The sequence below is a fragment of the Sardina pilchardus genome, chromosome 13 (genome assembly GCF_963854185.1).
Source record: "Sardina pilchardus chromosome 13, fSarPil1.1, whole genome shotgun sequence".
Lineage (NCBI taxonomy): Eukaryota > Metazoa > Chordata > Actinopteri > Clupeiformes > Clupeidae > Sardina > Sardina pilchardus.
Window position 1 is genome coordinate 25,040,440 of NC_085006.1, and position 25,530 is coordinate 25,065,969.

General features: G+C 39.9%; 1 protein-coding gene and 1 long non-coding RNA gene across 2 annotated transcripts in view; one reads left to right on the forward strand and one right to left on the reverse strand.

Annotated features, from left to right (window-relative positions):
• Positions 1-25,530, forward strand: part of LOC134099824 (immunoglobulin superfamily member 1-like) — a 175,991-nt gene that overhangs the window by 97,431 nt on the left and 53,030 nt on the right. The window lies entirely within an intron of this gene.
• On the reverse strand, positions 19,127-22,778 carry LOC134099826 (uncharacterized). The gene is made up of 3 exons (XR_009941178.1): positions 22,690-22,778; positions 19,616-19,690; positions 19,127-19,218 (listed from the first exon to the last, which is right to left on the reverse strand). It is a non-coding gene; the product is annotated as an uncharacterized LOC134099826 (long non-coding RNA).

Sequence of the window (25,530 nt, forward strand, 5' to 3'; positions counted from 1 at the left end):
TGTTTTCCCAACAGCAGTGGCACATTGTGGGATTAAAGGAGCTTCCCCCTTTATTCCACAGCCCACAAGAAATCCAAAAATCATATAATCACACAGATAAATTAATTTACTGGTAGATTTATCTGGAATTCAAATGTTTTAATTGTTTGTTTGTTTGTTTGTTTGCTTGTTTAAACTCAATTTCAATTGTGACTGCATGCATTGTTGAGATTAGTGTCCTATCCGTAGACAACATATGTTGACCTACAAATACATATATAGAACTGTGCTTTTCCATTTTGGTTTAAAATGCTTTCAATGACAAATCTAATATGTTTTGATATCAAATATGTACAAGACAAATAGTCAAGTCATAGCATGGTTGAACCCAAACTAACGTGTACGCAAATTTGGATTTGCTCAGTTGGTCATTGTGGAAAGAAGTTCATTGACGTCCATTCCCAAGGACATCATTCTCTCTCCTACCCCATCAACACACACATAATACTCAAGATGTGAAATGCTGCTGTGATATTTCAGTTTTTATTTCCAATCTAGCTTTACATGTCATTTCATATTGATAATCCTCCACTGATAAACTGCCTCCTTCCCCAGTGGTGCTTGTGCAGCCCAACATCTCTCTCAGTGCCCCAGATGGAGGGCTGTTCTGGGGGCCTCAGGGGCCAGAGGTGACCAGGGGCCACAGCCTCTCCCTCATCTGCTCTACTGAGCCACAGCACCAAGGAGGCTCCTTCCACCTCATCTTTGATGGGTCTAACAGCACCAGGACTCAGCTCGCCATCAACCACTCAGCCTCCTTCTACATTCCTGAGGCAGACTACTCCCACCAGGGCAACTACAGCTGTGTCTATGAGTGTCAGAAGTTATATCATTAATTGAATTAATCTGTGCAGTCATATGCAAACGTTTAGACCCCCGTGCTGAAGTTGACTAAAAGAGGTATTAAAATATCATGTTTTGGAAACTGATCTTAGTTTTCAAAAACAAGGAATTCAACCTTTAAGGACACAGATTGTCTTTGTGAATGAACAATGCCTCATAAATAAATAAATAAATGTTCTTCCTAAAAATACAGAGTGCATGAGTATAGACATCTCTATGTTTCAGATTCAGTCAGATTTTTATTTTGAAAGGCCATTCATTTCATGGATCCAGGATATTACAGTATGCATTCTGATAAAGTTCCCTTGGCTGTTGGAGTTAAAATAGCCCCACATCATCACATACCCTTCACCTTGCCAATCTCAAGGTATGGCGAAGAGTATGCCATGATGTGGGGCTATTCTAATTCCAAAGGTATGTCTTTGAAATACTAAACCATTATAATCTATGCCGTCCGTCAACCATTGACACATTGACTGAAATATAATTTCATTAAGAATGTCCTGTGGTCTCCCTCTCTCCATTTTAGCAGGTTCTGCAAACACATGTGGATTTCATCATGGACCAGGTGGTTCACCTGATGAAGATGAGAATATCTATATGTGTGTATGGGATCATGGTAAAGAATCTGATGGAGACCTGGAAGAAGACTATATGAATGTAGAAGAGCTGCATGGCCCAACAGCAGACAGTGACTATGAAGAGGATGACATCTATCAAAACTATAGCTGAGGCTGGTCTGGTATACAGTATGTGGATTTGAAAGCTGTTCTTTCAGCTGTGTTGGGAAGGTTACTATAGAAATGTAATGTGTTACAGTTACAAATTACTCTGTTTAAAATGTAATAGTAGTGTAACTATTTGAATTACTTTTTCTGAGTAACGTAACTAATTACTTTTGATTACTTAATTTTGATTACTTTTCCGATTTTTGAATGATATAAATAGTCCCCAAATCCATGCAAAGATTTCGGCCTTGGTCTACAGGCTGCCGAGCAGTTCTGTACAAGCGCACAAGGCAGCAAGGGCATTCAATACATGAATTAGCATCACATTTTTTGTGAGGATAATATAATGATAATCATAACACGTTTACAGGCAGGCATGTAGGCCTACGCTGATGGCGCTGTAGACGTGATAGAGCCTATCAAAAGGTCCCGTATCAAACTATGGCTGTGGAGGGAAACAGTTCTTTTTACATACAATAGTATTTGCAAAGTTTTTCTGGCAATGTTGAGATGTAATTCAAATTGTAATTTTGAAAAATTTAAAAAGTACCTGTAATTGAATTACATTTTTTTCTACAGTAACTGTAATATAAAACTGTTATATTTATTTTGTAATTAAATTGCGTAACTCAATTACATGTAATGCATTACTCCCCAACACTGTCTGTCAGTATCCCTGTCCAGGGACTCTTGTAGCCCTCAGCTAGCTCTGTCTGTTTCTTGATTGTCACTGTCTGCCTTTGTTTTGGTCTACCATGTGCTTTTTTCTCCTTCCTTCCCATTTTGATCCCCGCCTGTTCCCCATTCTGGATGCTATCCACCCTACTGATACTCTGCTCTGGCAGTGATTCTTTTTCAGATTGGATTTGTTCGTCTTCAGGTAGCCACTTAAAGTGCTGTCTTACAGCAGTACATGCTAAGCCAGCAGTGTAAGCTGGCGCATGAATCTGAACTCAGCAATTTCACTGTATATGTGTGTCTCATTTAAGGTTAAACAATCTTTTGAAAGTTTGTTTTATTTGTTTTCTGATTGTAAAGTATTCAAATTTGTTATTAAATTAGTTTGTGTCGGCAGATAATACTTAGGCTGGGTGAACCCCGCCTGACCTGCCAGCTGATTTGGTTTTCGCCCGGCAGCTCAGGCTGGAAACCTGCACATCTACTGTATGTACTGTACCTTGCTTCCTATCCACAACCTTTGGGTCAAATCATAACCTAGCTTTTCCAAAAGACACAGCCGGATCGTGGTCTGATTGGTTGCAGGACTATCCTTAAAATATTGAGTTTAGTATGATGATAGCCAGATTAGACTTTACTGTATTCTTTAATCACTCATTAGTTTCTGTATTGATTCCTTTGAAACTAAGTAAACTATTATACCATCTAGTATTATATCAATAGAGTTCTAATTCGCGTACCTGCATGCCATGATTGTTAATGTTTGGATTTATGTGCATGCAGAGGGGGAGGTTCTATCAATTATCTACAATGAAAGAGCCATGAAATTATTATTTATTATTATCTCCGCCAGGGAGGTTATGTTTTCATTTGGGTTTGTCTGTTTGTTTGTCTGTTCGTCTGTTTGTCTGTTTGTTCACAAGATAACGCAAAAAGTTATGGATGGATTTCGATGATTTTCAGAAAAGGTCTGAAATGACCCAAGGAAGAAATTATCACATTTTGGGAGTGATCCAGATCTCCGTCTGGATCCAGTAGGTGGTTATGTTTTCAGAGGTCTGCGTTCTTGGAGTGCTTTTCTAATGTATTAATTTATTTGAACAACATAGTAAGGCTGGACGTGTGTGTTGCTTAGGAGGCCGCCTAAGCTGTAAAGCGCTGGTGCAAACACTAGTGAAAGTAAAACAAAATCCTCCATTTTATGAATATATTTAAGGGTGCAGTGGCAAATTATGGGATGTTTTTCTTATAATCAGATATTCAATTCGAGCCATGGAACCATTGCACCATCTACTGTCATCCAGCAGAGGTCACTGTAGTCCAGCACAACCTTCCTTCACCTCTGAGTCCCCTGTGGTGCTGCAAGAGGCAGTAGAGCACTGGAGCTAGATCACTACACTGCAAAAACTGATATTTTTTTTTTTTAAACATTTCTTTATTAGAGTTTTGTTCTTTTATACACACAACAACCCCAATCCCAAGGCACAAAATGAAATGATAAAGAAAGTCTTAAAAGCATCTTCTGTAGTAAAAAAAAACAAATAAACAAACCCAAATGTATATTTCCAACATACTATGTCATACTGGTCGGTGTCTAAACCTCCATATACACAATATACACAAACAAACAATCAGTGAAGTATTGTTAGGGTTGTGGGTTCTTTAGGGGAAGAATGGAAAATACATACAGACTTTAAAAATAAATGCAACAAATAAATAAAACTAAAACAGAATTCCAACAGTTTCCCAGCCTTCTACTTCAATATTGTTGTTTTCAAGAAAATCACAAAATATGTCCCAGATCCTCCAAAACCTGTGTAGCTTGCCTTTTGTAGTATAACTTATTCTCTCCAAAGCAAAATAAAAGCACATTCCTTTCAACCATTGCGCCAAAACAGGGGACCTGTCTGTCTTCCATTCCTTGGCCAGACAGCGTTTAGCCTCCAAAAAACAAATATTCAGCAAACGTTGGACATTATTAGAGGGGGTAAAGTCTTCCGGATAGATGTGCAATAGGCATAGTTTTGGTTTAAGGGGCACCTCTCCCTCAATGATCAGACTAGCAACCTCTATCACTTTCTTCCAAAATGATAAAGATTGTGGGCACTCCCACATACAATGGAATAAAGACCCTTTGTCGTGTTTACATTTAAAACAAGTGTCTGGAATGTTAGGATTAAATCGATGAAGCTTGGCTGGAGTGATGTATAGTCTATTTAACCACTTGTATTGTAGTAATTTAGAATTTGTATTTATGGTTTGTGACTGAGCTAAAGCATACGCTTCAGACCACTCTATCTCTGTGATATCCTCCTGTAAGTCAGTCTTCCAAGCTTGAAGGATATTATGTGATGATTCTGAGGATTTACTTACAAGGAGGTTGTACAATAAAGAGACCTGTCCTCTGGAGTGTAAGAAATCGAGAATGAGTTTTTCTAAAGTAGAAAGAGGGGGCAGTTGTAAGCTGTAACCTTGGCGACTTCGGACAAAGCTTCTTAATTGCAAATATTTAAAGAAATGTTTGGACGGGATTGTGTATTTAGATTGAAGTTCTTCAAATGATCTGAAAACAGACCTATCGTCATATAGGTCAGCTACCTTGGCTATACCTTGGGACGCCCAGAATTTAAATCCTGAGTCAGATCTTCCAGGATGAAAGGCATTATTACCATAAATGGGGGAAAACTGTGATAATGTTTGTGGAGGCTCAGCTAAATGTGCACAAACTTTAAACCAGACTGAAATGGTATTTTTAAGATAAGGATTTTTTGTCTTGCTAATTAGTATGTTCTTACTGGCAGAGTACATATATAAGTTTGGGGAGATACTAATTTGATGTGATTCAATTGAAATCCAGGATGGAGGATTATTTTTTTCAAAATAAAACATCCCTGCCCTGATTTGAGCTGCCCAGTAATACCACTCAAGGTTTGGAAGCTGTAGTCCACCTCTATCATATGGAAGATACAATAGTGATAACCTGAGCCTAGGGCGCCTATTGTTCCATATGAAGTTAGTAAAAAGCTTTCGTAGTAGGGGAAAAAAAGATGATGGTGGTGCAAGTGGGATTGATTGAAAGAAATATAAAAACTTTGGTAATATTGACATCTTAAGAACATTCACTCGTCCTATCATAGAGATAGGGAGTTTTGTCCATCTGTTCACTAGCTGAGTGACCTTATCCACAATGGGATTGTAGTTGGCGGGAACAATCTTATTAACACAAGGAAGGATCTTAATGCCCAGATAAGTGAAGCCTTTTGGGCAAATCAGAAAAGGACTGTGTACTAGAGGATTTTGTGCCTCATTTTCATTCAAGAACATAAGTGCTGATTTGGTATTGTTAATCTTATAACCTGAAAAAGAACCAAATAAATTAATTAGTTCTAGTAGAGAGGGTAACGTATATTTCAGATTTGAACAAAATAAAAGAATATCATCTGCATAAAGTGCTATACGGTGTTCTACATCCCCAACCTTTATGCCTTCTAATTTGGGATCTTTACGGATAGCCATAGCCAGTGGTTCGATAGCCAGGGTAAATAACAATGGCGATAAAGGGCAGCCTTGTCTTGTACCCCGTAGTAGATGGAAAGGCTGGGAAGTCAGTCCATTGGTTAAAACCATGGCCTGTGGATCAGCATATATTAGTTTAATCCAACTAAGAAAGTTCCCTTTAATGCCATATCTTTGCAAAACTTCAAATAGATATTGCCATGACACCCTATCGAAAGCTTTCTCGGCATCTAGAGACAAAATGGCGGTGTCATGGCAGCCAGATTTTTCATAGAGTATGTTAAACACCCTTCGTATATTATGAAAACCTTGTCTTCCTTGAACAAAACCGTTCTGGTCAGGGTGGACCATTTGTGGCAAGAGTGATTCAAGCCGCCTAGCCAACACTTTACAAAGGATTTTGAGATCATTGTTAAGAAGTGAGATTGGCCTATATGAAGCACACAGGGAGGATGGTTTTCCTGGTTTTAACAAGAGTGAGATCTCTGCCATGTTAAGAGATGGAGGGAGGGAACCGTTATCCAAAGATTCATTATACATATCTAATAGGGGAGTTATTAGTTTATCCTGAAATATTTTATATATTTCAATGGGGATTCCATCAGATCCAGGACTTTTTCCTCCCTTCATGCTGGAAATGGCCAGAGATAGATCCTCAGCAGTTAGTTTCAAGTCCAGGGAATTTACAAAATCGTCGTCCAGAGTTGCAAAACTTAACAAATCTAAAAAATCCTTTTGTGTTTTAATAGTTGTAGATGAACAGTCTGTGTAATATAATTCTTTGTAAAAGTTTCTGAAAGTTCTATTAATTTCCTGTGGGTCACTGGTTTCTGAACCCTCATCAGTTGTAATGGTATTAATTGTTCTCTCAGTTTCCAACTGCTTAATACGCCAGGCTAAAAGCTTACTGGCTTTTTCACCTTGCTCATAGTAAGATTGTTTCAATTTCATTAGGCTTTTGGTTGCCTTGTTTATTGACAAAACATTATATTTAGCTCTATTTTCATTCAGTTCTTTAAATAACGCTTCAGTGGGTTTATTAAAATAATCTATTTGAATGTTTTTTATCTTTTGTTCTAATTGTTCCATCTCTTTCTTCCAACTTCTATGTTTAAAGCTAGTGTAACTAATCATCTGACCTCTCAAGAAGGCTTTAAAGGCTTCCCAGCGCACAGCAGCAGATGTTTGATGAGTATTTATTTCAAAATAAGAATCGATTTGAGCCCCAATACATTGCAAGAAGTCCGGATCTTTTAGCCAGAATGTTTGTAGACGCCATCTAGTGGGCCTAAGAAAAGCTTTGGGTGTATTCAAATTAAACGAAACAGAGGCATGGTCTGAAATTACTATGCTATCATACCAGCTGTCTGAAATTAAAGGTATCAAATTGGCAGAGACTAAAAAAAAATCTATTCTAGAAAAGGTCTTACAAGTGCTCGAATAGCAAGAAAATGTTGACTTATCAGGGTGGGTTTTTCTCCATATGTCAATCAAATTAAATTCTTTAATAAAGTAAAATATCTCCTTTCTGGTCTGATTATGAGAGGCATCAATTCCTGTAGATCGGTCCATTTTAGGTTGAAGAACACAATTAAAATCCCCACCTATAATATAACTACCAGGTAATTCGGCCAAGGTTAAGAATAAGTGTCTGAAAAATAAAGGGTTATCATCATTGGGGCCATACAGGTTGACTAGGTTTAATTTTTGTGATAAAATCTCGCATTGAATAATAAGATATCTACCAAGTTTATCTTCAACCACATTAATAAGTTGAAAAGGCACAGATTTATGAATCAGAGTTATTACCCCACGTGAGTGTGAACTAAATGAAGCAGAAAAGACACGGCCAGGCCATCGTCTCCTAACTCTAATTACATCATCAGGGGTCAAATGGGTCTCTTGGAGAAAAACTATCTTAGCCTGGAGATGTTTAATCCTGCTCATGACTTGTTTTAACTTGACAAGCTTATTCAAGCCTCTTACATTCCAGGAGGTAAATTTCAGTTCAGAAGACATGTTGAAATGTCATATATGTGAAAGCAGTGGGCCTTTTGCTAAAGTGACTAATGAGCCAAAGGAGGATATAACAAGAAAAACAAAAACATACAAACAAACAATACACTGTGCCTATAACCCTAAGGAACATGAACACGAACCTGTGTATTTCCCCAAATGAAATACACATACCCCTCCCACAAAGATTCTCAATGACTCCATAGAGGAGCCAGGCTATGGAGGTTAGCTGGTCCACCCATACACAAAATACAGTGAGGAACAGCATACCTGTTGAGCTCCACAGAGCCCCACCAAAAGTACAGACAAACTGCAAAAGTCCTGAAATATGATTAGTCGGCTAGTTGTAGATGCTTACTTTGCAATACTTTCACTGACCACATTTTGTTGTTACCTTAATTGTCCAATGTCAGCCCCCAAAAAGGAAAAAAGATTAGCCTACTCCACGTTGGTTTCAGCCACTTCACTGGAGTCAGCTTGCTCCGTGTCATCTTGCTCAATGCCCGTCAGCCCCTGGACGAACTTCTCTGCTTCCGATGCGCTGTCGAATGTGTGTCGTCTTCCCTTTATGGTGATTAGCAGTGTGGCAGGGTGAATAACGCCAAAGCGCAGTGTCGGGTACGAGAGGGCAGCCAGCTGTTTCTTCACAGGATCAAAGACCTGCCGCCGTTTGCGCAGGTTAGAAGAGATGTCAGGGAAAAACATAATCCTCTTTTCGTCGTACTTTATCTGACCCGCATGTCTTGCAGCTGTCATGACCCGTTCCTTATCAGCATAGTTTAAAAACTTCATTATAATCACTCTTGGACGCACAGGGGATCGGTCGTTACCAGACCGCCTCTGTACACTGCCTATTCTATGAGCCCGTTCAATGAGTAAGGGCTTTGGGAATTCACCAAGCACTTCGGGGATCATGTTTTCAAGAAAAGCACACATGTCAGACCCTTCTTTCTCTTCAGGGAGGCCAACCAGTCTAAGATTCGAACGACGAGCCCGGTTTTCTAGGTCATCCACTTTTCGAGTCAGTTCTTCCAATGTAGTTTTCATCTTTCGAGACCCAGCCCTCATGGACGTGATTTCGTCTTCAGTAGTGCTAATTCTCTCCTCGACTTCTGTCATGCGTCCTGAAATTTCTTTCAGCTCACCTCGTATTTCTTGAGTGGCGCCGAGCAGTGTATCGAATCTCGACACGAAATCTTCCTTCATCGTTTCGATAGCAGTGAGAATTTGACTGGAGTTAGCTAAGTTTTCACTAGCCTCGGATGCTGATGCTTGCCTTGCTAGGCTAGAGTCCAACTTTGCGGTCATCTTCTGAGGTTTAGGAGGCTTATTTGACGGCATATTAGTTACCAAATCGGTTTAAACACAAAAGTGGCTGCTTATTAGCGCTGAAAGCAATATTTTTAATTGTCCGACTATTAGTAGTTACATTTTAGGTTGGGAGAGCTCTGTCACGCGTCCACCTAGCCCAACGCCATAACCGGAAGTCCCAAAAACTGATATTTAACTGATATTTTAAGTGGTATATAATCTTATATTAAGATGAAACATCTAAATGATTTGCTACTGATTTTAGTATGATACAGTTGGAAATTACTGACCTTAAACAAGTTAAATTCTCCCTGTATTCTCCACTAAGACTAAGAAGATAAGGTGGACAAGTCAACTCTGACATCACACCTTCAAAACAATTAACAGGTCTTAACAGAAGCACCAAAATGGCACTTTTGCAAAAGACTCTCAAAACATTTCAAACATGCAGCAAAAGCCAATCTTGCCTTCAAACAACACAACTTGTTGCCAAATCATTGTGCACTTTTAATCAATCAATGCACAATGTACGGCAAAATGCAGAAAAATGTTGTTTGGTGCCAGCGTAAGGGTTGTAAGGTCCCAGTCTGAGGGGTTATATGCCTTGCTCAAGGGCACTTCATTGCATACATTCGTGACTGATTAAAACAGCAATGTAATCAAGTCTGTAAGATCATTTAAAAAAAAATGTCAAGGTATTGTAAGGTTCTCCTCCTTCAGCTCGGTGTACTCTGACGCTGAGGTGGACAGTTGAAATTACGAGGGGGGAGTGTCTCAGCGAAATTATGGCAGGATATCCTCCAGAAGAGTGAGTGAGCAGGTAGGGCAGAGGCCAGACCTCAAAGAAGCCGGCCAAAGACAAGAGGCAAATAGAAGAGTGCAATTAATCCTTACTTTAAATATTCAACACTTTGTATGTAAACAGGCACTTCAAACACCAATATCTGGTGCCAAGACAGAGTGAACTGGACTAGTATCTCAAGAATATCTTAAGCTATCGTTAGAGTATTTGTTATGTTTACACATTTGCAGACATCTCTCTCTCTCACACACACACACACACACACACACACACACACACACACACGCACACACACACACACACAAGGCAAGTGGAGAAACATGAGACACTGACAGGAAATCAGTCTCTGATTGCTGGCAAGTGTTGCACATAGACAGTAATGTGTTTGCCCCAATGCCCCCAGCAATAAGGCAGCAGCAGCATGCCCCTTAATGGAACTCAACGGACAATGCAATATCTGGCTTTCTAATATCTATGGGTAGAACTCTGTGATGTGCTCAGCCCACATTGATCATGTCCTGTACTGCCTCAGTCTGTCATTCAAGTACATCAGAGGTCTGCATACTGCAGCCAGGGGCCTCTCGAAAGCAGTCGACTCTGACTCTGCTTCATGCGAGATCAGTACTGTCCAGTCAACTGCCGTATCAGCTATAGCCAAATAGGAGTCAGATTGCCCAAAAAACACAGACCTGTGCTGATATCAGGGCCGGTTCTCCCTATACGCACATTAAACAACAGTTAGGTCCGGTTGACCGATTTAGCAATATCTGATTGGACGAGACGCGTTCTATCAGTGGTGATATAAGCAACATCACCACTGGTGATTCTTCACAACTAATAATCACTCAATGTATCCAGAGACGGTTGATTCTTCGCTTTAATTTAACCAGAGACGGGATTCCATGTTCTTTGATTTAGCAGTTGCATAGCAACCACACGCGTTCTGAGCTACAGTAGGCCTACTTCGCATAGCGGAGGAACTGGGCTAAAAAAAAAAAATGACAAATAATAAATTATACTTCCTAATACTGTACTCTGGTATCTTTTTTTGTTGGCAATGGAACTGTTGTATAAAAGCTTTATCGCACTCGTGGTCGTGGTGTTGTTGGCCTATATAGCCACGGCTGTGGTTACCTACGGCACTCAGCCTTCGGCTTCGTGCCTACGGCGAACCACAGCCGTGGAGATATAGGCCAACAAAACCACTCCCACTTGTACGATAATGCTTAACTACGCCACACACACTTTGATGCAAATTCCCATGAACTTCTTGAGGGCTTAGGGCTGTCCCACTGCGAAATTGACAGTGATATCCTATGCCTGCTTGACCCCCACTAAAGGTGTAAGGCAACTGAACTATGGCAAAAACACAAAGCAACTTTGCATAATGAGTCTTGGACATGTTCCTATAAATATAGCCTACTACATTTACAAACTATTTACGGTTCTAGGCCTGCCACAGACTGCAACTACTGTATAGCTTGGCTCCTACGTTGGTGGGAAGTTATAACATTACAAACAGCAACACTCAGCACTGGCACAGCAATGGTCTTTTTGTCTTAAGTTAACGTCCTCTCTTCCTGCTCTGTCTCTCTAGTACTGTCCTCCGAGGCCAAACTGCTGCACAGGTCCTCCATAGGAAAACATTTCCACATGTCCTCCAAAGGCACATTCTTGCACAGGTCCTCCATTGAAAAACTGTTACTTGCACAGGCTGTAGTTGAGGGTGAGGGAATATAGGCGGTTCTGCAGATTAAGAAGATGACATTGTGGAGGGTGTACTGCAGACTTCACAGTTCTGTTTCCTGTGAAGTTTTGTTGAAGTGTTGCTGTCGTCCTTGCATGCACTTGTGTTGTCTTTGTCACTTTCTTTTTTTCTTTTTTTGTTTTTCCAGAAAGCTGCTAGTACCCGTGACGTCTGGGCTGGGGTGGAACTCAGCATTGAGCTCATGTCTCTTACTGCCTCAGTCTGTCATTCAAGTGTACATCAGAGGTCTAAGCCCAGTCCTAATCTAAACACTGCAGCCAGGGGCTTTGGACTATTTGACTCTGCCCATGCTTTATGTGAGATGTGTACTAGGGTGCATCAAATTTGAATGGGAAATTTTAATTTAAAAATATCATTTTGGCCGGCATTGCATTTTGTTCCAATCAAGAAAAAAGTGACTTTTGCAAAGTTTTAAGGAATTTCATTGATATTTAGGGGTGCCACCTAACACATGAACTTTGGCGAAATTTCGAAAAATGCGCAATTTTCGTCTAATTGGCAAAAGGTTGACATGGAAATGTTGAATAGAGTGAACTTTTATACAGTAACATGTTCTGTAGGGTTATCAAAGTAAAAGTTGTCTGCTTTTACAACTTGGGCATTTCTCAGAATTCAACTTTGAAGAGTCTCTATTCATTTGGAATGAATGTCCTATGGACAAAATGAATGGAAGTCAATGGGACCTGTTCACATGGCCTTACCCTGAATTTTGTGAAGCAGTGATGGATGTTGGACACACATCCCAACTGAAAAAAACCCCAGCAGAAAACCAGCTTATGTAGCTGGTTTTAGCTGTTTTTTGCTTCTTCCAGCTATTGCTGGTGTAGCTGGTCAGACCACCAGGTAGACATGCTGGCGTGACTGGCCGTGCAGGTGTGACCAGCCAGTTGTGTGGGACACAGCTGGTGTAAGATGGTCATTCTGCCCTGCTGAAAAAAACAGCCTGACAGCTTAAGGTGGTTTGCTGGTTGACCAGCTTGTTAACCAACTTTGACCAACCTATGATGGTTGACCAACTAGACCAGCAAAACTCTTGCAAAAACTATTACATACCTTTAGCTGGTTTACCCATCTTACGATGGTAATTCAGCTGGTTTTGATTGTCGTATACCACCACCTCAAGCTTTGAGCTTGGTGTTGCTGGTCTACATTGCTGGTCTACATTGCTGGTTTTTACTGGCCATGCCAGCTTATGTTGGTCATTCTAGAAAACCAGCTTGACCATCTCTGTCAAGCTTGGCAGGCTGGTCACCAGTATGACCATCTTAAACCAGCTGTATCCCACACGACAGGCTGGTCATACCAGCACAACCAGCTTCCTCAGATGGTCACGCCAGCATGTCTAGCTGGTGGCCTAACCAGCTACACCAGCAAAGACCAGTAATAGCTGGAAGAAAACCAGCAAAGACTAGCTAAAACCAGCTACCAGCATAAGCTGGCTTCTACTGTAGCTGTTTTTTCCAGCAGGGCTGCCTGAATTACTGTACCATCATAAGCTGGGTAAACCAGCTGAAGGTATGTTTTCACAAGAGTTTTGCTTGTCTAGCTGGTCAACCATCATAGGGTGGTCAAACAAGCTGGTTGACATGCTGGTTAACCAGCAAACCATCTTATGCTGGTGAGGTGTTTTTTTTCCAGCAGGGATATAAAGTTTAATTGATTTTATTGGTATACACATGGGGTGATACTGATGTGGTGCCAGCACCCAGACCAAAGCAGTGGTTGGCCCTTTGAGAGCTGTATGGCAATGCAGGCTGCAGTGAGATGGCCGGTGTTTGACGCAGTGGTGTCAAATGCCATGACCTGGTCAATGCAGCACCAGTCCTGCAGCAACTTGCATGTCAACCGGGCAATGATCATTGGGCATGACTCATTGGTCTGCTTCTAATACGCCAGGATACCAAGCAGTTTCAGCCTCTCTGTATCTCCAGCTTCCACTGTACAGTAGGACGCTCCTCCAACTGGCACACATTGCTGAGCATCGGTGTTAACTTGCTGTCCCAGTGTAGGATGCATAATGGAGGTGGTGTGGTTAGCAAACTGTTGCTAGTTCACGTTAGCTAGATGTAATGAGCACCAAATACCTATAAATATGACTTAAATGACTTGTGATAAATAAGTATACAAAGACACACCAAAGATATGATAGTAGTAATGTAATAATAAGCTATAATAATGAGCTATAGCATTTTTTACCTCAGGTCGCCATGGCGACCATTGAGAACCGATGTGTGGTGGCACCCCTAAATCATCATGTACTGGAAAAATATTTTGCATGTGTTGTTTCTACCTATATTGGAACACTATTAGCACCCAGCCATATCAAAATTCAAAAATGTTATTTTTTGATGCACCCTAATGTGTACTGTCCGCAACACATGGCAAATTGTAGTGTTGCTCTGTTGCTTTGAAAGTGATTGCATTTGTTACCTTTCCATCATATAATGTTGCATATTTCAAAAGAAATAAAAATGTCAGATAATATTATTAATTAATCGTATACACGATTACTGATGTTTGTCCTTCGTTTACGCTTCTCTCGTCTTTTAGAGGGACTCTGGATCTCATTCAGAGTGACCATTGGGTCCTTGGTTACCTGTCTGACCAAAGCCCTTCATCCCGGATCACTCAGTTTGGCTGAGCAGCCAGATCCAGGAATACTGTTGGTTGTTGGAGGCTACCATGCTCTTGGGCACTTTCAATGTTTTTGGTTTTGTATACTTGGTCAGATCTGTGACTTCACACAACCCTGTCTCTCGACATTGTGGCTTGGCTTTCACTCTGACAAACACCATATGAGATGTTATATAAAGAGATGTGTGCCTAATAATATCCAGTGAATTCATTTAGGCACAAGTAGACTCCAATCAAAACTACAGTATAACTGTGCTATCAAAACTATAACTGAGAATGGTCTGGTAGATTTGAAGGCTGTTCAGTCAGTATCCCTGTCCAGGGACTCTGTTCACTTTATAGCCCTCTATCGGCCCTCAGTGTTTTTATTCTCTCCGTCTGTCTTTGTGTTGGTTCACCACATCCTTTTTTTAACATTCTTGACCATGTTGAAACCCACCCCATTCTGTTTGCGCTATCCAAATAAACCTGAGTATTTGTCCTCTCAAATATCAAATCAAACCTTTATTTGCTCTCAAATATCTACAAGAATCCAAATTTAAAAACCAAGAATGGGTTGTTCAAGCCAGGCTCGGCCCCCCCAAACAGGTGTCTGTGCCCCCCCAAACAGAGTGCTCTATAGTAGATATTTTGCAGTATTTTGCCCCCCCCCCCCCCCCCCCCCCCTCGATGCATCCCCCCCACTCGTTGCTCTCTACAGTTAACCTGCTTCCTGTTGAATACAACAAGATGACTTCCTAGTTTACATTGAGTGACTTACTTGACTGCGGTCAGGTTAAAAGAGGCTAAATTGAACTGAGAAAGAGGAAGGCCTGTCCAATTCAAGAAATTCTCATCAAGGAAGCAGATGTCGATGGCTGTTCTTGCTCTAATCTCAGGTAAGATGAAGATCCATTTTCTTAATCTGAATGTGTGAGGTGCAAGTCCTCTGTGGCATGAACATGTCTGGGGGTGTTTTAGATACAGCAGTGGCAAATTATGGCATTAGTAAGTTCCACTACAGCCCACAAGAAATCAGAAATGTCTGTTTCTACGCAAATCAGATAAAATACATTCATAGCAGCATTTATCTGGATTTTAATTTATTTCAAATTGGCTTTCAATTGTTGTTAAATGTTATGACTTTTGTGTTGAGATCAATGTTGTAGAGAACACATATGGAAAATAAGTATACAGTTAACATGCTTCCAAAATGACTACCGTTTACAGTGAGTGACTAACTTGACTGTGGTCTGAGGCTAAACTAAACTGAGAAACCTTGAAATTCAATGGAGGAGATGTTGATGGCTGTTTCATGTACTGTATGTAACATTAAGATCACATTTCTTAATCTGAATGTTTAGGGTGAATTCTTTTTTCATAAAACTTGGTGGGAAGGTGTAACAGGCCTTTTTTGGAGCCGATCAAACTCAAAGGGAACTTCCATATAATATTAATTTGTCGCCTATTTTCAATTGCAATGATACCTAAAGTGAAACGTAGTGCTATTGTAGTTTGAAGGATGACTGTGCGTGACTGTGTCATTCATTTCTTTCATATGTCTTACAACATAAATAATGCATTCATATTCTAGTAGTAGCCTAACGTCAGAAATTAACTTTTTATAGGCTTCTTAAATGGATGTTGCACTGCATGTTACATTAAGATGCACTCAATCACGCATCCATGCAGGAAAAAGTGCTGGTTAGTACCCTATGTTAGAAACGAAGGTATAGCCTAAATGACATTGCAATTTTCAAATGTGGCGACAGCTTAATTTGGGGAGAAAATGTTCAGCCTATTATGCACTGGTGGTAATAGCCTAAAGTCAGAACCAATGTTCGGAGAGCCTGTTCACTTCCTAATAAGCCCCATGAATGGGCTTGCACGAAAGGCTCTCAGTGCGCTCGTTTGTTTTCTGTGTTGTAACGGCATTTTCTGTTATATTCTGGTCCTTACATCTTCACTCTGACACTAATATGTTTGCCTATTGATTAGAATGTTAACACAAGCAGCGCTGTGCATATGTGATGCATGCTTACAGAGAATAGTGGGATTGTGTGTTGTTTTGTCTTAATGATGAGACTTAATTAGGTTTAATTCACAATGAGCGTATGCTCAAACTTTAATGTCGATCGAACATCATCACTTGAACCTACAGTATACTATTCCTGTTCATCTCTGGCTACCAACATACACCATAGTCCAATAACTAGTGTTCTATTGGATTGTGGTCAGGCCAGTCAAGTTCATCTACACCAAACTCTGTCATCCATGTCGTTATGGGCCTTGCTTTGTGCACTCACTGGTGTTCTGTCATGTTGAAACAGGAAGGGGCCATCCCCAAACTGCAAAGTTGGGAGCATGGAATTGTCCAATATCTCTTGGTTAATGCTGAAGCATTCAGAGTTCCTTTCACTAAAACGAAGGGGCCAAGCCCAGCTCGGAGCTGACACCATGGCTACAGCCTTGCTCTCCTATTGCTGTCAACACACACATCTACACAATTTTGTACAAAGATTTACAAAAGGAAAAGTGTTGTTGAAAAAACAAAATTCTGTACTTTAAACCTGGGTTGGCTGTAGAACACAGAACACATGCTGTATATGACAACAATGTTGGTCAGGGTTATGTGAAAATAGACATCGAATTTGAACAGTCATTACAAATTAGAATCAGAATTGTGATTGTTGTGATTATATGCTTATTGTTATGTGGTAGCATTTAATAAATATCACATGTGGTTTTATCTACAGATGTGATACTGTACATGTTTTCATACAACACCTCTTGGTTTGTTTCTCCTTCTGTAGTTCTTTCTCTTAGCGTCCCCTCAGCAGCTGGTAAGTGAAGTACCTCCCGAATGATCACACAAGCTCTCAGTTCACAACTGTATTGACTTTCTCATCTAAACCTCTTGCACAGTATTTCCAACCATCAAAATATCCATCCACCATGATGGTATAATATTTGATAGTTATGTATTGGCTATGAGGGTTGTGTCTTGTATTTCTTAGTGGCTGCCCAGATCAGGCTGGTGAATGGGAACAGTCGGTGCTCAGGCCGAGTGGAGGTGTATCTCTCTAACCAGTGGGGAACTGTGTGTGATGACTACTGGGACATGAGTGATGCTGAGGTGGTGTGCAGACAGCTGGGGTGTGGCACTGCTGTTTGTGCTCCTGGGTCAGCCTTCTATGGTGAAGGGACTGGAGAGATTTGGATGGATGATGTCAGTTGCTCTGGTACTGAACAGTCTCTGACCCAGTGCTCCTACAGCAGAAAGCATGACTGTGGCCACAATGAGGATGCAGGGGTGGTGTGTTCCTTGGAAGGTAAGTACATATGTATCATGGCATCAAAGTCTTGCTGAAAAAAAACCAAATCAAAATGTGAATCTGGCACTTTTTTCCATTTCCAGGTCCCTCCATCTCTCTTTTCTCGTCATACTCAGCAGTCTCACCTGGAGAAACTGTTCAGATCAGATGCTCTAGGAGTGCATACCGGTGCAATGACAACTTCCTTCTGTACAGAAATGGAGTTAACGTGAATTCAAAGGCTCTTGGTTCCTCCCAGAGCAATGCTACGTTCACTCTGTCTAATGTGAACTCCTCTCACCAGGGCAGTTACACATGTGCCTACTCCTCCTCCTCTACTCGTAGCCAGCCCATCAGCATCAGTATAGGTGAGTAAAGAGGTGTCAGCTAACCAGGCACACAATGATAAAGTGAAGAAAATAATCGGGTAAATGGACTAATCACATCAAGCTAAAATCAAGTTAAGTGTAGTCATTAGCGTCCTGCCACGATATGTGATTATCATGTTTTCTCTGTATTGTTTGTCTGTTGCACTCTACGCTCCACTTCTTTTGCAGTTGTACTACAGAAGCAGTACTAGTAGTCAGAGGGTAGCAGACGTCTGCCCCTCTAGTTTGTTTGTTGCATCTCACGCTATTTTTTCCAGTTGTACTACAGAAGCCAAGTCTTACACTAGAAACCAGCAGAGAGGTTTCTTGGGGTCAGTCTGCCCAGATGAGGTGCTCCATCTCCACACAGCACCTGGGTGGTACATTTACCCTACAGCAGCTCTCTGGTTCATTTACAGAGACCAAGACAGCCACTGAAAGCTCTGCCCTCTTCACCATTCCTCAAATGGACTTTATCCATGAAGGACCCTACTACTGCCAGTATGAAACAAGGGTTTCCCGACGAGAATTCACATCCCCCCAAAGTGCTACTGTTGGCCTCTCTGTAATAGGTAATATATCATATATGGACACATGCATGTGTTTTGTTAAGTAATGTTGTAAAGGTTCAAAGATTTGGACATAATGAGTTGTCTCTTCATTGACTTACATGAAGAGCCATTCTCTTAGTCACATGTCATCTCATATTAATCCTCCACTGATAAACTGCCTCCTTCCCCAGTGGTGCTTGTGCAGCCCAACATCTCTCTCAGTGCCCCAGATGGAGGGCTGTTCTGGGGGCCTCAGGGGCCAGAGGTGACCAGGGGCCACAGCCTCTCCCTCATCTGCTCTACTGAGCCACAGCACCAAGGAGGCTCCTTCCACCTCATCTTTGATGGGTCTAACAGCACCAGGACTCAGCTGGCCGTCAACCACTCAGCCTCCTTCTACATTCCTGAGGCAGACTACTCCCACCAGGGCAACTACAGCTGTGTCTATGAGGTCACTGTGTCCAGCCGCACCTTCAACTCAACACAGACAGCACCACTGACAGTCATCATAAGAGGTAAACATTCAACACATTTGTGTATTCATTTGTTTGTTTGTTTATTGTTTTCTCTTGTAATGACCTGCTAATTTTCCAGCATCCCTGGCTCCCATCATTGCATCTGGAGTGATTTCAGGGTTGTTCCTACTTTTACTGATCCCTGCCATCCTGTACCTGGTGAAGACAAAGTGTTTGAGTGACACACATACACACACAATACAGATGAACAATGATATATACAGTGAGTCAGAAATCATCTCATTAATTATCATCACACATGCACACACTCATATACACATGAGCTGCAAGAGTAGGAGATACAGTATAAACATATATTGCACAAATCGGAGATACTGTAGGAAAGTTGACAAGTGTAATTTATTTTTGTGGAGAGAATTGAGAACTGAGTGTACCGCTATGCGGTGCATCTAGTTAAATACACACTGCAAAAACTGTTTCTTCCACTTGCTCATTAAGCATGTACAGTATTTATAATTATGGTCTCAAAACAAATGCCTTGGAACAGGTTCTGCCAGCACATATGAATTTCATCATGGAACAGGTGGGTCACCTGATGAAGATGAGAACATCTATACGTATGCAGTCCGCTGTCCAGAGGGATCATGGTAAAGACACTGGTGGAAATCTGGAAGAAGAAGAAGAGCTGCATGGCCCAAATGCTATAGACAACGACTATGAAGAGGATGACACTGAAGGAGATCTGGAAGAAGACTATGTGAATGCAGAAGAGCTGCATGGACCAACTGCAACAGGCAGTGACTATGAAATGGTCGTCTATCAAAACTAGCTGAGACTGTTGGGGTATGTTTGGATGTCATGTAGTAGTCTCACAGATCCAGACTTGACTTAAGCAGTGACTTGATCACAGGGTAACCACTTGACAAACCACATGCATGTTTGTGTATCTCAAAATACGTCATTATGTGGCATAATTTTCATCTTAAAACTTCGTTAAAAAACTGCATCTCCTCAGCACACCATATTTAGCTGTTGGTAGAAAACTGACCTTCACTCATTCTGTAATGCGTCCCAATTGTGACATAAAAAAACATGGGATTTTAAATATTGGCCAAATTTGCATTAAGTATAATTTAAGAAATATAGATGACCAGATTGATATCATTTACCAGATGACATACCTCAGATATGCATCATTTTTATTAACAGCCTACCAGCAAAATGCATCAACTATAATAACTGATGAAGTAGTAAAACTGTGTAACTGTCTGTCTGTCTGTCTGTCTGTCTGTCTACTATATCTAAACTTTACCACTAATGTTTTCCATTAAACAGGTTGACCTCTCCAACACATTTTCTATGAACATGCTATGAAGAGTAGGCTACAGTGAGATGATGCAACAACTTACTTTACCGGTCATGCAGCTACAGTGCTACCATGTAGTTTGGCAGTTGACTTACCTGGCTAATGAAAGCAAGGCAACATGCACTCTTCTGTTTCTGTCATTTTCGATGCACGCACTCCTACTCAGTCAAATAGCATGAACACACATACCTCTACCCTCTAGACATAATTATTGCTTTTGCTAAATGTTAGTAAATTGTTTAATAAATTATCACTTTTGGTTAAAATTTTCGTCTGCTTCCTCTTCTTATGTTGTGGCCTGTGGTTCAAATTGACAGGAGACCAAAAGGTTTAGCCTACTGACAAAAAATCTAAATGAGTGATTCTGTGTCAAATCAGACAAGGTTGTTACTGCACCGTCTCAGATTTTGTTCAAACTTTGTCTTTATCATCAATGGGTCCTAAAACCAAGACCTGTGAAATATTTCTGTGCAAATCTTGTCTTCATATATTTTTCAGACCTTGAAATTCTTTTATTTTTACAGCTTGAACTCATGCCATGTTTGGGCATTGACATCTAGACAAATGTTTTCCTTAACCTCCCCAAATTTTCTAGGATGGAGACCAACTCATAATAAGCATGTGTAAACAATTTACAGTAATGTCTGCACTAAATGTCTCTTGACTTCCAAAAGAGCCCTAGACTTCTTAATTTTATTAATTTGGTGTCAATCATTATTTTATCTAGAATCAGTTTATTAATGTTTTCCCATCATTTTAAGTCTCCACAACAAATGACAAGGCATGTTTGTAATTACTTGTCATTTTCATGTGTATGTGGTGTAGCTAGTAGGGCCATGAAAATCCATGTGGAAATGGAAAAGTATATGGACATTTAGCGTGTAAAGTACCAATAGTATACCATGTCCCATTCACAGAATAAATGCATGTAGTTACTGGTGTTTTGGGAACACCAAAATAAACATTATTTTACAATAAAAAGAAAGTCGATTTTAGCGCCTCCTCAGGTGAAATACAGTTGCTCCATTGTTTATTGTAAATAAACAAAAGAAGCAAACAATGAGTATGTCACTGTAATAATTATAACCATAAGGTATTAGGCAGGCAATCTGTTGTGTTTTGTGAGTAAATACATGCAAATACTATATAAATTGAATAAAGTTCTTAACAAATTCACATAGAGGTCTGAATGACAGCTAGCTGAACCAATTACCTTGCTTGGCTGTTAGCCTGGTCAGAACCAGGTATAGAGGTTAATAATTCCCCATGGCAACTTATGTGTCATCTATTTTGTGAAACCAAGGCAAAAGTCATCCAGTCAAATTCCAGTTTAATCATTTATCTAGGTTTTGTGAAAATACCCCTCTGTTTAATAGAATAAATAGAATGGTTTGTACCAGTATTGTTGAAGGGAATTTATCTTGCTGAGCTATATTAATTTTGAGATATAATGTAATTGATCAGTCAACAGTTTTTTTGTTTGTTTGTTTTTTTTTTTTAAATAAGTATGATGACATATTAATTTGCTGACATAGCTTTGACGACTTTACTGAGAAAGAGGAAAACATGCCCATTTCATGAAACTCTCATCAGAGACGAAGATGTCGATGGCTGTCCTCGCTGTTGTCTCAGGTACAATTATACTCTCCTTTCTTATCTGAATGTGTAATGTGAATTCCTCTGCCGTATCAACATATTTATGGATGTTTTACCAACAGCAGTGGCACATTGTGGGATTAAAGGAACTTCCCCCTTTATTCCACAGCCCACAAGAAATCCAAAAATAATATAATCACACAGATAAATTCATTTACTGATAGTTTTATCTGGAATTCAAATGTTTTAGTTTGTTTGTTTGTTTTTTTTAACTCAATTTCAATTTTATGACTGCATTGTTGGGATCAGTGTTCTATCCGTAGACAACATATGTCAACATATAAATATATAGAATTGTGCTTTTCCATTTTGGTTTAAAATGCTTTCAATAAACTAAAGCTGTACATTTGTGTTGCGAAATGTCAAATCTGAAATGTTTTGTTATCAAATATGTACAAGAGAAATAGTCCATTCTTAGCATGGTTTGACCTAAACTAACCCGTTAGCAAATGTGGATTTGCTCAGTTGGTCATTGTGGATAGAAGTTCATTGACGTCCATTTCCAAGGACATCATTCTCTCTCCTACCCCATCAACACACACATAATACTCACTAAGTAAACATATAAGTGTTGATGAAAAATAGAAAAGTTGAAATAGGAAGTTGGATATGGCTGGATAATCTGGAATTCAGATAGCGCTCACTTATTTTCAGAGATCCAACCTGTCAGGTGAATGCCCCCCCCCCTGTCAAATTTCCAACCGTTTTTGAGGAAACTGTCACTGGGTCAGTATCTGGACTTTAGAAGGGACTTTGGTGTAGTTATACTGAACGGATCAGTATGTAGGATTTTGGCCAAAACTGGTAGGCCTACTCCAATCACTTTCAAAATACTGGTGGTGGTGTATCCACACTCCCCCTCCCCCCTGAGTCAAAGTTGGCAATCCAGATGCCAAAACACTACTGACTCTGTGATTAGTAGATACGTGGAGGGTGGCACATCAAGCCAAAACACACAATATGTAAACATCAACACTGAGGGCTGCAACTTCACGCTTTTAAATGATCCCTCCTGTTGTGTTCATTTCATGTTAATCAGTTTTGTGTTCCCGGTCAAAAATGACCAACCCCAGTATAGTTGATTGTAAACCCATAGTTATACATATGTATTCACCTAATGTTGTTATGTATCTTTTAATTAGCTCAAGTCCTTGTGAACATTACATGTTTTAACCCTTTATAGGGCACTCATTGAAATCTTTGGAAATTCTAAATTTTAACTTCAGAAAGTTAATGGGGGATGTTTCAGGACATTAAAAAAAAAAAAAACATTATTTTTCATCTTGGCATAGCAAATCATGGTCAATGAAGTTACCATATATATGTCCTTGCCCGTCTGGGGGGGGGGGGGGGGGGGGAACAGAGGGTGAATTTGAAAAAAAAATCTCCAATCAACACCATAATTGACACAGAGCATCCTCAGCTGATGCCTCACCAACCCATTTCAGTTTTTTCTTCGGAACTTTTACCGTTCGCCCGTAACAGCCAATTTTGCCCATTTTTGCCTATTTTGCGAAGCCGCCAGACAGAAAGTGAGCTTATATCTCAGCAACCCCTGCATGTATCAAAACCAAACTTGGTACATGGACTCGTGTACCATGTATCTTTTTAATATAATTAAATGGCATGAATGGCATACACAGGTACCTAGTACTATGAATGCTATACTCCTATGTACCAGTGTATAAAAACCGAAAAACAACTATAATCACTAAATTACCACTTATATTTGCTCATAATTGTGTTTTTATCACTAACCAGTATTGAGTCATTAAAATAAATGCACACAGTACTAGGTCTCACACTAACAATAAGCACCTGTGTGCCATTTAATTATATTTAAAAAAGATACATACATCAGGCATATGTGTAAAAATGGACACTTGTGCCACTTATGTGAATAGGGCGTATGATCAAATATAGTGCATTTAGTTTTTAGCCAAACAATAAGCTCATTTTTAAAAATGCTATGCAAATAACAACAATCTCAATCTTTAACACAACTATTCAACCAAATAATGTGTGAGTTACATCTGATGATCAACTTACAATGTTTAGTTTTGATGCTATTATGATAGTTGTGGGATGAGCCAGGTTCAAAAACCTAAAATATGTGATTTCTGCCAGATGGTTGTGTTTGAGGTGCTGTAGTCCACTGCTGATTGGTCAGATGCTATGATGTCAATATTTGTAAGACCTTTGTTTTGAAACCATTTCAAATTCCTAACAGTGGCACAAAATCACATCTTTTGTGTTCCCGGTCAAAAATGACCGACCCTATTTTAGTTGATTGTAAATCCATAACAAGACATATATTCATCTTATGTTGTTATGGATCTTTTAACTAGCTTCATTTCTTGTGAACTTTACATGTTTTAAAGTTCTATTTGCTATTTATGGCCTGTAGGCCTCATTGACCTGAACTCATACAAGTCGTTTTTTAATAAAAAATGATAGCATAATTGCCTAAGTCATTTTTTGGCCAAATTGAGATATCTGCATAACTTTACTCTCCTACTACTGCTGCATCACCCTGCATTACTGCCTATGCTCTTAGCCAATCACAATTCTTATTACAGCCCAAAAACACTATCTGCCTAAGTCATCAACTTGACAGTTTTGATACAATCAAAATGGCAGAAAACAATAGAAAGTCTGTCCACAAGTGAAGCATTAGCTCTTCTCTTTTCATATTTCTTCAATATTCTGGACACTAAATGGAATTTCAGTCATTCATAGGGATTATAAACTGTGTATTTACAGTTTTTCACAGTTGCTCAAACACTAAACTCCATTCTCTGAATCAAATTCTCGAATGCCTGAACACATTTGTTGAATTACAGTATTCCCTTTTTTTGGCAAAACCATGACCACTTTCACCCACCTTCACCCATTTTACCAAACTCATTAACCCTTTTTGCAAAAGTCTAAACACATTTTGTGCATTCTGATGCACTTCTTAATTATATTGATAACGAAACAAGGCGGAAGTTGAACACAATTAGAGCACAGTTGTCTCCATCTGAACACCACTTACATGTAAAATTGATAACACTTGTGTCTAATGATGTGACAACCAAAATAAGTCAGTTCAGAGTTGACAGAGATGCAGGGGACAACAAGTGTGCGTTAGAGGTGGGTTACAAGGAAGAGGAGGGTGCAGGTAGGAGGAAGAGGATGAAGAGAAAGACAAAGAGTCCCACGAGTTGTAAATTATGAAATTCGGGCAACAATCATTGACCACGTTCTGGTTCATGGAATGCCAATGAGAGAAGCAGGACTTCATGGTCCAACCCAACATCAGCAGTTTCTCTGTGGCTTCAATAATCCAAAGATTTAGACTACGGAACAGGAATAGCGTAAATGTCCATTATCATACAGTACAGTAATCACAACGTTCATACAGTAATCATACAGTACAGTAATCACAACGTTCACTGTTACACACTTACTACCCTTTGAGCTCAACTCTGAGAGAGTGAAAG